Source organism: Ornithorhynchus anatinus, chromosome 1 (assembly GCF_004115215.2).
Source record: "Ornithorhynchus anatinus isolate Pmale09 chromosome 1, mOrnAna1.pri.v4, whole genome shotgun sequence".
In the NCBI taxonomy this organism is placed as follows: Eukaryota; Metazoa; Chordata; class Mammalia; order Monotremata; family Ornithorhynchidae; genus Ornithorhynchus; species Ornithorhynchus anatinus.
This window is the reverse complement of record NC_041728.1, coordinates 159,288,533-159,300,422: the sequence shown is the minus strand read 5'-3', so window position 1 is coordinate 159,300,422 and position 11,890 is coordinate 159,288,533.

Genomic DNA, 11,890 nt, shown 5'->3' with positions numbered 1-11,890 from the left:
TTGTTGTATCTTAGGGCTATTCTAGAGCTGAAAAGAAGGTAAATAAACCAATAATCGTATCTCCCTCAAGAGGCTTTCTCCAACTAAGTCCTCATTTCCCTAAGCCCTCCCTTTTGTGTCCCCTCAAGCACTTTGATATTCACGCCTCTCTCAGCCCCACAACACTTCTATACATTTCCATCTGTAATTCATGTGAATGTCTGTCTCCCCCTCTAGTCAGCAAGCTCATTGAGGGATGGGTCCTGTCTACTACTGCCAATTCCCAAGTGCTGAGAATAGTTCTTTGCACATAGTAAGTGCTCAATAAATACTACTGATTTAGTGTGAGGTGGAGTTGAAACAATAGCCATATGAAGACTAAAAGAAATTAGAACTCTCCAATCTGGAAAGGATAAGGCTGAGAGAGGACATGGACAAAATTTACAATGTAATGAAGGGCTTGATGATAGTAACGATAACATTAGATTTGTTAAGCACTACTGTGGGCCACACACACTCAACTAAGCATGAGGTGGGGCACCGATAATCAGGTTGGGCACAGTATCTGTCCCACATGGGGCTCACTGCCAAGTCGGAGGGAGAAAAGGTATTTCATTCTTCTTTTACAGATGAGAAAACAGAGCACAGAGCGACATTAAATGACTTTCCCAAAGTCACCCAGTACACAAGTGGTAGATGACAAAGAAAGCAAACAATTAGTTTTCCATAAAAAAGGCAAGGAGATTCCTATTGAAACATAAATGTGTTAGGGTCAAAGCAAGCAAAAGCATACTTTCTGTCCCTTGGAATCTAAGAATGTAAGTGGGAAGAAGGGACTAGATACAGAACCATAAGGATTGATGAAACATTAAAACACAACCCAGAAAAATACACAAAACTAAAAGTCACTAGAGTGCTTTGACTAGAGGAGCAGGATTTTGGGATCCTCAGGGCTGAGTTCAAGGCATGCCCAAACCCTTCAGTCTTCCTAGAATTTTGTGGAGGCTTCATGCAGGGGGCGTGTGTGGGAGCAGCTTTTATTCTCGACCTGGTGAGCACAGAGCATGATGGCTTCAGGGACCCACCATGAAGGGAGTATGTGACCCTACGTTGCTTAAATCGTGAATAACTTTGATTCTGTAGATTTATCTGAGTGGTGTGAAAAGAGGACTTTTAGGGTGAAACAGAGAAAATGATGAGGACATTGATAGCAATGAAAGTCATTTGGAAGCATTTTTTGGGTGGGTTTGACAAATAAAGGAGATAATCTTTCAAAATATGTTTTTTGTGGTATTTGTTAAACAGTTACTATGTGTCAAACACTGTTCTAAGTACTGGGATTGATACAAGTTAATTAGCTAGGAGACAGTCCCTGTCCCAAATGCGGTCCACAACCCAAGTGAATAACAGTCAGGAAAGACAACAGTGTTGATTAAAGACCATTTATTAAGTTGTCTTTATTAAAAGACAGTAATTGTCAAAGCCTTTAAAATTTTAAGATATTGTTAGTGAATCCAAAATGAAGAATTTAAGCAATAATAATAATTGTGGTATTTGATAAATGCTTACTACATGCCACGCACTGTACTAAATGCTGTGATAAATACAAGATAATCAGGCTGGACAAAGTCCATGTCCCACATGGGGCTCACGGACTAAGGAATAACAAAGTTGACAACAGAAGATGAAAATTAGGCAAAGATTGGCTGTCAATCTTTAAAAATGTTGGTATTTATCAAGTGCTTACTGTGTGCCAAGCACTGTTCAAAGTGCTGGGATTGATACAGGTAATCAGGTTGTTCCCATGTAGGGCTCACAGTCTTCATCCCCATTTTACAGATGAGGGAACTGAGGCACAGAGAAATGAAGTGACTTGCTCAGGGTCACACAGCTGACAAGTGGCAGAGCTGAGATTAGAACCCATGACCTCTGACCCCCGAGCCTGGGCTCTTTCCACTGAGCCACACTGCTTCTCCAAAAGGCAGTAGGTTCTCAGTTCATGAAGGCACAGTTCCTTCACAGAACCATAATTGTGGTGTTTGTTAGTTGCTTACTAAGTGCTAACCACTGCACTGATAGCTGTTACAAACAATACCCAATCAGATTGGGCACAATTCCTGTTTCACAAGGGGCTCAAATTCTAAGAGGCATGGTAAACAGGAATTTTAGTTTTACTGATTAGGAAACTTGAGGCATGGAGAACTTAACTTGCCCAAGGTCACTTAGGCAAGTGGCAGAGCCAGAACTAGAAACCTGATCACCTGAATAAAAGGCAAGTGCTCTTTCCATCAAGCCAGGCTGCTTAGGGAGGGAAGAATTGATAATTTAAAGATATGGTGATGCCCAGTCTCAAATAGTGCAACATAGCAGTTAACTGTTGGGAGAGACCTAAAGCCAGACAGTTTAGTCTGGCAGTCAGTGACTGAATGAGAAAATATTTCATGATCCTCAAGTTGGCAAACACTACTGTAAACACAGGGGGACCAAGAGGCAGGATTGAAAAGGGACATATCCTATGTGAGATAAAGGAGCACAAGAAGGACCTATGGCTAAGCTTCATTTCCTGTTTTGTTAATAAAGTGTCTATAATGAAAATATGGAATTGGAATATGGCAAATAATCATGAAAGAACAGATTGCCTGTAGGCAATTGATTCTGAACATTCTTTATATTAGGGGTCAAATGGACAGGATTTTATTTATTTGCTCATGTTCAGATTTAGTTTAAAGTAATTATTCATTAATCCAAAGAAAATGACAGATATATTCAATAATTTGTGAAGCCTCATCCTCTTTATTTTTTAGCAAATACTTAAGCTGTTTCTTTTATGAAATGTACAGTTCACTGTATTTCAATCCTACCACTTCAGATGAAAACTCACTTGGGGAAATTAATCTAAAGAATGAAAATGTTGTGTTAGGATCTAAAAGTAATGAGATTACCCAGCATATTTTAGCTATGCAGACTTTGGTTCAATTTACTACACTTGAATCTTGACCTGGAGCTTGGAGCCTCATCTTGACTGTGAAATCAATTAGAAAAATCTGGAGTTACTTGTACTTCCCTTATTATAAAATACAAAATAATTAGGTTAATTCAACCTGATTATGCAAGATGATTACGTAAAAATGTAAGCAAAGTGGATTAATTGACAAATTTATTTAGGTTGATAAATTATGTGATTTATAGTAATCATTTGCCAAATGTGTTTCTCACTAAATTCAACAAAAAGCACTGCCATAAAGTCAGCAGTTTGGTTAAAATTGGAGTGGTCAAATGGATCAAAACTGAACAGTAAAAACAAAGCAGAAGATTCAGTGAAGCCTACTAAGTTTTATAGTTTTCTGTCATCTATGCAAATTTGCCAATTGTCATTTCTGTAAAATCTCCAGGATAATAATAATTGTAGTATTTGTTAAGTTCGTACTATATTCCAAGCACTGCGATAGATGCAAGATAATCAGATCAAACATAGTTACAGATGGGGCTCACAGTCTAAGGTGGAGGGAGGACAGTTTTAATCTCATTCTACAAGAAGAAACTGAGGCACAGGGAAGTTAAGTGACTTACCCTGGATCACACAGCAAGTAGTGTGGCAGAACTGGGATCAGACCCCGTGTCCTCTGACTCTCGTGGTGTTTCCACAAGGCAATGATGCTTCTTATTGATAATATGCAGTTTTGTTTAAATACATCAGAGTACCTTCCATTGTTTGTCTCCTCCTAAGAGCTCTTACCAGGCTCTGAATTTTACCTCTCAATAACACTGCCATTCTCCAGCGAGAGGGTAGCTGCCTTCTTGGGGAATTTAGAAAACTCAATTTGTTTATTACAGACTCTGAAGGACTATTGATCTTTGTGTCTGTGAGGACCCCAACTCATGCCAAAATATCATTACACCCCCAAGGTAAGAGCATCTGGATCCCTTCCTACATATCTAACTTTTGTTTCCACCTTCACGCTACCTTTTTATTTTAGGATGTATTACCTGGTTGGGGACTTCATTTTAAAAGTAAAACCAGGTTGTTTCAGAAATCCAGGAGGAAAGAGAGTGGAGTGGGCAACAGTATAGAACCAGTCTTAGGTATGAGAACAAGGGGATTCTTCTCCCTTCTGTGGATTACATCTCTTTTTGGGCCCAACTAAGTGTGCCCAGGAAGTTTCACCTGGCACAGCACAAGCACCATCCTGTGTGTCCTCAATGGTTGCCCAAATTTCCAATCTGATCCAGCAGTTCTTGCTCAAATTTCTATCTCTCCTCATCCCTCACTGCTTCCTTCTTTCTTTGCTCCAACTCTTATCTCTGCCTAAGCATTTACATTGGGATAGTCAGTGAGGGCAGGACAGATGGCAGACAGTTTTGGAAGGGAGAAAATCTGGAGTGGTGGCAATCTGGCCTGGGAGAAGCCACAAAATTCAGTTTCCCCTTAAGTTTTCCAACCCAAGTCTTGGATGTCTCATCGTATTTTTCTTTATTACCTAAAATAAGAATTTAAATTAAACAGAATCTTCCAGGGTTTGGGGTCTAACTCCTCTAGCTGGACAGTGAAAAAACAGAATAGAAAGAACATCGATTATTTTGAAATGTGGTGTTGGAGAAGGCTTTTGCAAATACCATGCACTGCCCAAAAAGCAAACAAATGGCTTTTTGAGCAAATTAAGCCAAAGTGGTCCTTGGAAGACCAAATAACTTGACTTAGATTAGCATATTTTAGGCACATAATCAGGAGGACTAATTCTCTGGAGAAGACATTAATGGTAGGAAAAGTTCAGGGAAAATGAGGAAGAGACAGACCAGTAGCCAGCTGGATAGAAACCATAACAACAATAATGGAAGAACTGTTAGTAAGGATGTGGATTATGACAAAGGGCAGGACGTTCAGGAGAATGTATATACATGGAGTCGCCTTGAGTAGGAAACAACTCAATGGCATTTAATAATAATAATCCTTTATGAAAATATTGTGTATGCATGGAGTGAACAGAGTTCAACTTCTCCAGCCCCCAAGTATCCCGAGGTCTCAAACCCAGCTGAGCAATAGGGCTGGGTGACCTCTTGTCTTTACCACCATCTTGCAGGAGGAATCTGTTAGGGAGCAGAAAGAATCAGGAGAACTCTTCTGCACTCATGAGAATAGGAAGCAATGAGATACTGCAGTCTATAACTAAATTTATTTTCACCTGAGGCGATCCAAACTCAGCTCTGATAGTATAGCTACACTTAACTCCCTGTCCTGTGGAAGAGGACCCAGCACTGACACCAATGGACAGGGGTTAGAGAAGAGAGAAAATAGAAAGAGATAAGATGCTCAAGCTCTTTTGTGGTAGTTGCTAAGCATTGGCTATGTGTCAAGGACTGTTGTAAATGCTGGGGAAGATACAAGTTAGATACAATCCCTGTCCCACATGAGGCTCACAATATAAATAGGAAGGAGAACAGGTATTGGACCCCCAATTTACAGATGAGGTAGCTGAGGCACAGAGAAGTTAAATGACTTGTCCAAGGTCACAAAGCAAGTGTGTGATGGAACTGGGATTAGAACCCAGGCCCTCAGACTTCCAGGCATGTACTCTTTCCTCTAGACCATGCTGCTCCTCTGAGATTAAGCTTGAGAGTTAGCTATATGTACAGGGCATGATATGATTCCCTATTGAGAAAAAGTGAATCCACAGTATGTAACCATGTTCTGGGCCATTTTCCCCAACCTTCAGGACCTTTCTGCACCTTCTCCTAACAGATTACATGGGGCCCTGTAGAGGAGAGGGGGAGCAGAGAGCATCCCACAGCCACACCTGCTCACTGGCTGCCAGGATATTCATGCATTCCTGTCCTCCTACCTCCAGTAGGGGCTGATCACCTTTAAGAGCCAGCCAGCCCAGTCTCACGAAGAGGAGGGTGCCCAGCCTGGTTTGAATGAGCTACTTCATCTGTGGGGCCATGCTCAGTAGAGAGTGGAGTGGGAATGTTAGGCCCTTTGAGAAGCAGTGTGGCTCAGTGGAAAGAGTACGGGCTTGGGAGTCAGAGGTCATGGATTCGAATCCCTGTGCCGCTGCTTGCCAGGTGTGTGACTGTGGGCAAGTCACTTAACTTCTCTGTGCCTCAGTTACCTCATCTATAAATTGGGGATTAAGACTGAGCCTCATTTGGGACAACCTGATTATCCTGTATCTACCCCAGAGCTTAGAATGGTGCTCTGCACATAGTAAGTGCTTAATAAATACAACATTATCATTATTATTATTATCATAATCTCATTATTCTACTACAACCCAGCCCTTACACTTCATTTGTCTAATGCTCACCTTCTCACTGTACCTTTCTTTTGTCTATCCCTCCTCCAGTCCCTCACCATATCTTGCCTCTGGCTTGGAATGCCCTCTCTCTTCATATCCGACAGACAATTACTCTTCCCCCGCCTTCAAAGCCTTGTTGAAGGCACATCTCCAAGAGACTATGCCTAACTAAGCCCGCCTTTCCTTTTCTCTCACTCGCTTCTGCGTCTCCCTGACTTGCTCCCTTTTATTTATCCCCACTCCCAGCCCTAGAGCACATAGTAATAATAATATTAATAATAATAATGGTATTTGTGGAGTGCTTACTATGTGCCAGGCACTGGACTAATTGCAGGGGTTGATACCAGCAAATTGGGTTGGGTTGGACAAAGTCCCTGTCTCATATGGGGCTCACAATCTAATCCCCATTTTACACATGAGGTAACTGAGGCCCAGAGAAGCAAAGTGACTTGCCCAAGGTCAAACAGCAGACAGGTGGTGGAGCTGAGATTAGAATCCATGACCTTGTGACTCCCAGGCCCAAGCTGTATCCACTATGCCATGCTGCTTCTCTTATACGTAGCCGTAATTTCTATTCATTTATATTAATGTCTTTTTTCCCCCACTAGATTGTAAGCTCATTGTGGGCAAGGAATGTGTCTGTTTATAGCTCTACACACAGTAAGTGTTCAATAAATACGATGGAATGAATATCCTCTCCCAAGCGCTTAATACAGTTCTTGGGACACGGTAAGGGCTCAATAAATAGAATTAACTGACTGACTAGAGTTAGGCTCCAAGCATGCAGTGCTGCTGTCTCTTCCCACTTCTTCATCAGCTGCCCTCTCTTCACAGAGAAAATAATGTCCGCCAGGCACTCACAGCATCGGAGGGAGCAGGGAGAGAAGAGAAGCTGGCAGGATCTGTAGGTTAGCTCCAGCACCGTCCAACTCTGTCTGACACTGTGAAGGCATGGCAGCCATCCTAGTATGCTCTTCTCCATTTGACAATGTCCCAAGTAGCAGCCCCACTGGAAGGTTGAGGTGGTGAGTGACTACCATATAAATGGTTGGTGCTGAGTGGCAGTTATAATAATAATAATAGTAAGTGCTTACTATGTGCCAAGCACTGTTCTAAGTGCTGGGGTAGATACAAGGTAATCAGGTTGTCTCATGTAGGGCTCACAGTCTTCATACCTATTTTACGGATGAGGTAACTGAGGCACAGAGAAGTTAAGTGACTTGCCCAAGGTTACATAGCTGACAAGCAGCAGAGCAGGGCTTAGAACCCATGATCTTTGACTCCCAAGGCTGAGCTCTTTCCACCGAGCCATGCTGCTTCTCAGGGAACCCCATCACCCAATCCTGCCTTAACCCAGATCCTGGGGCTGCAGTTCTGCAGAGCTTCTTCAGGAATCAGGCCCTGGCTTCATACCCAGCCTGCACATTTTCCTCCTCTATTGCTAACCTTCTCACTGTACTTTCATCTCATCTATCTCACTGCTGACCTCTCTCCCAAGCCCTGCCTTTGGTGTGGAATGCCCTCCTTTCTCATATCCAACAGACAGTTATTCTCTCCCTCTTCAAAGCCTTATTGAAGGCACCTCTCCTCCAAGAGGCATTCCCTTACTCAGCCCTCCTATCCTCATCTGCCACTCCCTTCATGTCAACATGACTTGATCCCTTTATTCATCCCTGCTCCCAGCCCCACAGCACTTTTGTACATATCTGAAATTTCTTTATTTTAACATTGGTCTCCCCCACTAGACTGTAAGCTCATTATGGTCAGGGAATGTGTCTGTTATTCTATTGTACTCTCCCAAGTACTTAATACAGTGCTCTGCACACAGTAAGTACTCCAAAAATATGATTGAATGAATTAAAGGGAGAATCATTTGAGGTATGGGGTCAGAGCTACTTAATTTCATTGTCATTATTGGGGAAATTTGGGCATTCTCCTCCTTCCTGAGTTAAGGCAAAGGAGACAGAGATTGTGTTATTTGGGATATGTGTTATTTAGGATGATAAATTGCAAATTATACTTGGTTTCCACAAGCTGGAAATCTGTTTCATGGCATTGAATGATAAAAGAAATCAAATTAGAGTTACATCATCTTCAAGATCTTGAAAAAAATCAAAAAAATGCATTAAAACATCAGAAAAGGGGTAAGCAGAGTGCTGCAGAAGCTCTTCTAAGCGTGTTTAAATTTACAATGCCTAATCACTTGTAAAGAGAAATGTGACTTTTTTTTTCCCTATACTATGAATTCTGGCCAGAACTTTCTGATTTACTGAACAGATGTGTTTTCACAAAGATATCTGCTTGGTATTTTGGAAAAAAAGTAAAAATAAATGTAGTGAATCATGCAAATTTTTTAATAATGCAAATTTTAGCAGTCTCATGCTCTTTTTCAATTCAATCTATCAGAGTTGGAAAGGGTTAAGTTGAGTTTTTGTAAACATAGTATGGCTTTTCTGTGAGACAGCATCTGGTTATGCCTTCTTGTTGGCCTAGGGAAGAACCCTGGTTCTCCATTTTTATGTAGTAGCCCTACGTGTCACATCAACCAATCAATTAATGTTCTTTATTGAGCACTGACAGTGTGCAAAGAACTGTACTAAGTACTTGGGACAGTACAGTACAATGGAGTTGGTAAACACACTCACTGCCCTTAAAGATCTTGCAAGCACACTGCCTTACTGTGAGCCCCCGAGACTGTTTCGAGACTCTTCAGGCTAGAAATGTATTGGTAGCATAAGGGTGGGTTCCATGATGGACTGGCATATTAGGCATTAATCCAGCAAACACCTTCAAGACGATCTGATTAACAAGCAGTTTCTATCAGCTCCTGATAAATTGTCTTCATAATTTGAATTACAAAGTCTTCTAATCTTGCAACCAGGGAAGGCATCAGGGAAGAGAGAACTGGGGCATCTCTCCAAAACTGTCCCTGCAGCAGGGGTATGGAGTGTCAGAAGCTCTGGTGCATACTTTCTCGCAGAGCTGACCCTTGTCTGGGATGTTGTAGCTTACTTAGACTGTGAGCCCCATGTGGGACAGAGATTGTGTCCAAACTAATTACCTCACGCCTACCCCAGTGCTTAGAACAGTGGGTGGAGAATAGTAAGTGCTTAAGAAATGTAATGATAATAAAAAAACCCCAAAATTGCTTTTATTATTATTATTACCCTGAAGAGAGAGTAAGTGGAGGAAAAATCATAGAAGCTCTGCACTGGCTCCTAGGGAAGGATCATGACAATTGTGGACATTGACATACATACCAACACCACTAGCCTCAAAGCACTTAAGTACATATCTGCAATTTGTGTTTATTTTTATTGATGCCCATCTCCCTGGCTCTAGACTGTAACCTTGTTGTGGCCAGAGAGTGTCACTGTTTATTACTGTATTGTAATTTCCCAAGCACTTAGTATAATGTTCTGCACATAGTAAGCTCTCAATTCATTCATTAATTCAGTTGCATTTATTGAGTGCTTACTGTGTGCAGAGCACTGTAGCAAGTGCTTGGAAAGTACGATTGAATATCTCCTGGGCTTACCACCCCTCCAGAGGACAGCGGGGAGGCAGAGGGGAGCTCCAGGAAGGGCTGTGTTGGGGTAGGGGAATGTGAGCAGTTTTCCTCTGGAGCTGACTGGGAAGAGGACTGGGGGCAGGTGCCAGACTGGCATCTTGTCTTATGCTGTCAAATTTTTTCCCACCCTATAATAATATTGGTATTAGTTAAGCGCTTACTATGTGCAGAGCATTGTTCTAAGCGCTGGGGTAGATACAGGGTCATCAGGTTGTCCCACATGGGACTCAGTCTTCATCCCCATTTTCCAGTTGAGGTAACTGAGGCACAGAGAAGTTAAGTAACTTGCCCACAGTCACACAGGTGACGAGTGGCGGAGCGGGGATTCGAACCCATGACCTCTGACTCCACTGATCCACGCTGCTTGTCTAGCAACTCCACAGACAAATCTCTCCCAGAATACCTCAGTCTCCATCTGCAATCATGCTGGTAGTGTATCCCTAGACTTTCTTGGAAAAAAAAATATGGACTTGGTTTACCATTGCCTCAACTCTCTCCCATGCCTCTGCTGCCCACCACGGGTGAGTTTTGACTTGTAGCAGATTGCCTTCCACTCACAATCCATTGCCCAAGCTAGGAATGGAATGGGAGACAGATAATGGTAGTGCTGTCTACACTGATGGGAAAATCATGAGGAGTGAAGAGTTTGTGTGGGAAGATAGAGGTCTGTTTTGAACATGTTAATTTTTAGGTGTTGGCAGGACATCCAAGTATAGATATCCTAAAGCCAGAATGAAATGTGAGACTGCAGAAAGGGAGTTCAGGGCTGGAGATGTAGATTTGGAAATCATCCACATTGAGATGGTAATAATAATAATGTTGGTATTTGTTAAGCGCTTACTATGTGTAGAGCACTGTTCTAAGCGCTGGGGTAAACACAGGGGAATCAGGTTGTCCCACGTGGGGCTCACAGTCTTAATCCCCATTTTACAGATGAGGGAACTGAGGCACAGAGAAGTTAAGTGACTTGCTCACAGTCACACAGCTGACAAGTGGCAGAGCTGGGATTCGAACTCATGAGCCCTGACTCCAAAGCCCGTGCTCTTTCCACTGTGCCACGCTGCTTCTCCGTGGTATGGTAGTTGAAGCCATGGGAGTGAATAAGTTCTCTAAGGGAGTGGGTATAGATGGAGGATAGAAGGAGACTCAGAACTGAGCCTTGAGGGACTCCCATTGTTTGGGGGGGCAGTGGGAAGCAGAGAAGGACCCCATGAAAGAGATGGAGGAGAACCAATAGAGGACAGTGTCAGTGGAGCTAAAGTTAGATAATGTTTCAGGATAAAGAGGTCGCTGTCAGTATTGAAGGCATCTGAGAGTTTGATTAGGATTAGAATGGAGTAGAGACCAATGGATTTATCAAGTAGATCATTGCTGACCTTTGAGAGGGTGGTTTCTGTGGAGTGAAGGGAATGGAAGTCAGATTGGAGGGGGTCAAGCAGAGAATTGGAAGAGAAGAAGTAGAGACTGTGTATGTGTGTGTGTGTGTGTGTGTGTGTGTGGACAACTCACTGGAGGCATTTGGAGAGGAATGGTAGTTGGGAGATGGAAGAATAACTGGAGGGAGCCATAGGTTCAAGGGAGGATTTTTTTTTTTTTTTTTTAGGAGATGGGAGACCTGAGCATGTTTGAAAGTAGTAGGCAAGTTATCTGTTGAAGATGGTGGTCAGGGAGGGAAGAAGAGAGGAGGCAAGCCCTGTGATAAGTGTAATGGGATTAGGTCAGAGGTTTAGGTAGAGGGTGTGGATTTTGAGAGGAAGCAGGATGTCACCTCTTGAGATACCCTTGGAAAAGATGGAGGAGTTGAAGAAGGGGCAGAAGGGAAGGGCTGGAAAGTAGCAGGGGAGATTTTAGGGAGATCACGCCTGAGGGTTTCAATTTTCTTAATAAAGTACATGGTCAGAACTGGGGGAGGTGGGAGGGCAGGGAGTTTGACAAGGAAGTTAAACCATCTGAAACAGGAATGCATAAGGATGGAGAAATAATGTTACTAGACAGAGGAGAGGGCAGAGCTAAAGCAGGCAAGGATGAACTGAAGTGGATGAGGTCA